This window comes from Chinchilla lanigera, unplaced genomic scaffold (assembly GCF_000276665.1).
Source record: "Chinchilla lanigera isolate Chin_1 unplaced genomic scaffold, ChiLan1.0 scaffold00117, whole genome shotgun sequence".
NCBI lineage: Eukaryota > Metazoa > Chordata > Mammalia > Rodentia > Chinchillidae > Chinchilla > Chinchilla lanigera.
In genome coordinates, this window is record NW_004955518.1 from 3,357,110 (window position 1) to 3,362,051 (window position 4,942).

General features: G+C 38.8%; 1 long non-coding RNA gene across 3 annotated transcripts in view; it reads left to right on the forward strand.

Moving 5' to 3' along the window:
* Positions 1–3,877, forward strand: part of LOC106147096 — a 12,844-nt gene extending 8,967 nt beyond the window's left edge. For all 3 annotated transcript variants that reach the window (XR_001231834.1, XR_001231836.1, XR_001231835.1), the window contains exons 2-3: positions 2,925–3,005; positions 3,394–3,877. This is a non-coding gene — a long non-coding RNA (uncharacterized LOC106147096). The remainder of the gene's footprint in view (positions 1–2,924; positions 3,006–3,393) is intronic.
* Positions 3,878–4,942: the final 1,065 nt, after the last annotated feature.

Sequence of the window (4,942 nt, forward strand, 5' to 3'; positions counted from 1 at the left end):
TGATATCTTCAAAGTGGTTTCTCATGAAAACAGATATAGACATACAAAGCTGATCAACCAAGGACTCATTGACAGTTTCTTTCAGCAAAGAAATACAAGACAGCAGAACAGACATGTTAACTATCCTGCATATACATACATACAAACTTTCTCCTTCTTTGCCTTCTCTTTTTCCATATCCCAGTTATCCTTTACTTTTGAGTGGGAAAGCATCAAGTTTTATAGAAGCCAGGAATAATTTCCTCTGGGCTTACTTATCTGCATCTCCATCCCATGATAGCAGGGGTGCCCTGAAGCTTTGGCTTGAGTTGTTTCTGAAACAGCTGAAGCCCATGAGCCAAGGTCATTATTTTTGCATGAGGTATTTAATGCTAAACATAAATACGAGGGCGGTGGACTCCTGGGCAAGCCAAGATTTCATTTTGAAGCCCTGGGGGCTGACTCCCCACATCTCATTAGAAAGATGGCAGTTTAAACCAGTAAAAGAGTAGGCAAAATATCACAGAGGACTTTGTATGAAGAGTTGCTTCTGCTCCAAGCCTTTTAGGATTTGGGACCATCTCATCTTTAGATCCTTTATTTCCAGGTCTGTGAATGCTAAGGCCCATCAGTATATAGTATTTACTTATCTCTGAAATGTTGTGAGAATTTTGCCCTTAAGTATCCCAGAGAAGCTTGAATGCCACCAGAACATAATTATACAGCACCGTAGACTTTTATTAGTTCACAGTCTGCTGTTAAGATCTGCAGGTTTAGCATGAGCTAAAGCATATAAGTCAAAGTTATATCTGCCATGTGGTCATCCATGTTGTTTTGGGGGGAATGCTATAGGACTTTTTCTCTCCTGCACATCAAGGAAGGGAGTTTCTCTATTTCTTTTTTATAGCTTACCCCTCACCCTGTTTGCTTTTCTTGTTCCTCATGTTACTTCACTGCCTTCATGATTCTTTGAGTACTTATCCTCCCTGTTTTACACAGGAGAAATAGTAAGGTGGGGAGAAGGGAAGGAAGGATAGAAACAGAGTAAATCTTACTGGATCCTTCTGGGTTTGTGTACTGCCCTCAGCATTTTCAATGTAATTTGTCCCTAAAATTTGATATGGAGAAGCAGCCATCACCCTTGCCTTAACCAAGGAACTCAGAAGCATTTGAGGACAGTGCTTGGAGTGGGCATTGGCAGAGCATGGCCAGGAACCACTCTGGATCTTCTGGTGCGTAAGCCTGGGGAGCCCAGCCAGATCACACCCCAGCCGTCCCTTGCATAGCCAAGAGTACTAAGAGGGTAGGAAAGAATGCATGTTTATGGAGAGTTTCCTCTGCACTGTCCCTGAATGAGATGTTTTTTCTTGTGAGGTTTCATTTAATCTTCACTGATGCAAAATTTGGGAAGTTCAGTATCACATTTAAACTTCAAGCTCTGATGCCACTGTCTAAACCATGCTGGGCAGAGCTCATTCTGAATGAGTTCCCTGAGCAATTGGGATTATACTTTTGCAGGTCTCATGTGAATGTCTAAACCGGATGGGCAGAGTGTATTTGCATCATGCCTAGGCTTGAATTCCTGATCCTGTTTCATAAGTTTCTAGGCAGAGAGTTGTTAAAATTCAGAATGACTTGTGATGCAAAAGGCCCCAAAGGAAGTGTTCTGATGGAATAAGCCACAGAAGCTCCTATTGGCCTTACTCATGCTGTCTACTCTGTTAGTTAGTCAGACGCTGACATCAGAGAGATTTTTTTTTTGAGGTAGGGTCTCACTAAGTAACGCAGGCTGGCCTTGAACTTACTATATAGCCCAGGCTGGCCTTGAACTCATGGCAATCCTGCCTCAGCCTCCCAAGTGCTGGGACTACATGTGTGCGCCGCTGTGCCTGGCTGATCTTGGAAGCCAAGAGTTGACAACAGAAGCCTCTCCACTGCCATGGTTTCTAAGTGGCTGCACTCAGGGGCTGCGCGGCACAACCTCCCGCGTCAGACTAGACACTGCATGAGTGTAAAATAAGCTTATGTTGTCTTAGGTGCCTTAGATTTCAATGTTTATCTGTTATTGCAGTTGGTGTTACCTTAGCCCATCCTTTCTTTTTTTTTTTCAAAAGAAAATTCTTTATTATAAAGATTACCATCCTGGCAAATGCTGACACACTCTCCCCCGAACTGAGCAGGTTGGTGCACAGGTGTGACCCCAGCTACTAAACTCAGGAGGATCACAAGTTTGAGATCAGGCTAAGCGATGTAGTGAGAGCTGTCTCAAAATAAAAAATAAAAAGGCCTGGAGACATAGCCCAGTGTGAAAGCCCTGGGTTCACTCTCTGGTTAATACTCAATACTTTCTTTAAATTTACTGGTAAATGCTGTAGTATTAAAATATAAGAGAGGTATTTCAAAGAACATTTAATGATTTTTGGAAAAGTAAAGTATTGAACATCCTACAGAAACCTAGAAAGTGGAATGAGCGGGAAGGGATAGTAAAGGCATTCCAAAATGCTTTTGTATAGAGCTCTCAATCCTATATGATTTATTTAAAAAACACATTTAAGCAATCTGGAGTACAGAGATAAATGAAATTGATGAAACAGGACACCCTTCAAATGTGAAAGGCAAATAAAACTGTTTCTTTGAAAAGTTCATTAAAAATAAGATAAATTCCTCGCGAGTTTGCCCGATTAATGTTGGGGGTGTAGGAAAGAGAGAGGGTGGGAAAAGTGATGGAAAAATACAGTGACTATTTAAATTTAAGAAAATTACAGTAAAAGACACATTGTCAGAGACAGTGGGATAAGCATGTTTGAAGCAAGGCAGAGTATTTTGAGGAGGGATTTAATGGCAAAGTGTCTTCTACTGTAATAAACTTTTAATTTAAATATCCACCAAATGTTTTGATCACCTCACATTGGCCAAATATTTACCACACTTTCTGTGTGTTGCAGCGTAGTCTCATCTACTTTGTTCACCAGATCTGACACTGGGACATCTCTGGCTCTTCCCTAAAGTCACAATGACCATAGCAGGTAAGTGTTTTGAATCCATTCGGGACATCAGGGGAGTGAGAACAGAGCAACCAAAGGTACAAAAGAGAACTGCTGAAACTGTTTTAGAAAGTGGCAAGAAAGGTAAGCTTGTTCAAAGGGAGGAGGAGTATTTTAAGGGAAATTAATGGCAATGTATCTTTTACTGTAATAAAAACTTAAAAATTTTAAACATTCACTGTATTTTTTTATTATTGTGTCTTACGTACCCTGTAGTACAAATGTGAAAGTAGAACTACAACTAGCTCAAAAGAAATCAAAATTAAATTTCTAAAATTGACGGAAGAGGCACACCTCTTTCACCCTGGGCCCGGAAGGATGATGCTGGGCCAATGCTGGCCTGACTGCATCTGCCACTTTCAAATTTCAGAGTTGTTGGCTGTCGTCTTGCAGCCTGGGCCGAGTCCAGTCCCTAGCACCCAGCCTCCTGGACTTTGGGAATGTTTTGGGAGTGTTCCAAGGCTGGCAAAGGAACGAGTCCTAATGCTGCAATGTGCTATGCGGTGATGGCCTTCAGCATCCCCTTCATACAGGCACTTGGGAAGATGCCGTGATTCAATTGCCAGAGGTTTCAGTGTGAACAGGCCTTATTTGCAGAAAATAATGGAAAGAATGGGTGACTCTTCTATCTCTGAATATTGAGTGAGGTAAATTTCCAGATGCTGTTCTCTATTTTTATGTTATTGGACCAATGCTCTGTATAAATAATTCAGATGTAAGCATTTCACATCAAAAGAATTCATTAGTCTTTAACAATTAACCTCAGTACTGTCACTACAATATTACATTCTGCAGATGTCATTGTGTTGTATCAGATACCAAAAGTAAGGTATCTTCATGTCACATAGTGAAAAATAAAATCAGTAAATTACTCAAGATCCTTTCATTGTGATTTGGAATTTTAATCTTTATAGACTGACACCCTTTTTTATTGGCTTTTTTATTAAGAAAAAATGGTCCCACTCTGTATTGATAATGTTTGCATACACAGTATTTGAGTATTAACTTGAATATCTCTACTCTTAGCAAGTTTATTACAGGTATTAAAATATTTAGAACAAACCTTTACAACTTTTAAGCAGGAAAATAAATGAGATGTGACTTAGAAGTAGTACTGGAGAAATGTTCATATGTAAGAGAAGAAAGTTTACACCCTAGCAGGCATTGTAGCCTCTGAAGTCTCTAAGTTTGGATACAGGTTTTAAGTACGAATTGGAGCAGCTAGCTGTCATTCTCTGAAAAGACAGCAGAAAGGAAAAGCAAAACAAAACAATTACGAACAATAATCCTTTATTTGGTTTTTATTCTCTGTAATGTCAAGTCCTCAAAATGGAACACTTACTTCACTGCAAAGCAAACTAAATTTTTGTTTTGTTTTTTCATATATCTCTTTAAATCTAGTTTCTAATTTATCAACTTGAACTGGAATCTCTTGTGTGACTTTGTGGGATTAAATGTGTCTCAAATCTGCATGCCATGGCATATGCATATGTCGAAGCTTTGATAGTAAGGGAAGGCTCACCAAGTTTACATAGGAGAAATCCTGAGAAAGTGACTTCTGAATTTTATAAAAGAGTAGTCATAAGTTTATAATTAATACTTTTTAGGGTGCAACTGGAATTCAGTTACTATTTCAAAGCTAAGTGGAGTTAAATCTTGCCTAAAAATTTAAAAAAAATTGACTGAGGAAGTTGAAAACTTAAATATACCAATTTATGACCATGGAAGAAATTAGGAGGAGCACTAAGAAGAGATATGTTTAGTATTGAATTCTATCTAATTCTTAAAGACCACGTGATTCCAATATTATGTAATTCCAGATGAAAGGAAACAATCTCATTTCCTTTAGTGAACCCAACAGAATTTTAAAGTTAAGAACTGATAATAACAATAGAGAAAATTGTAGACTAATTTTACTT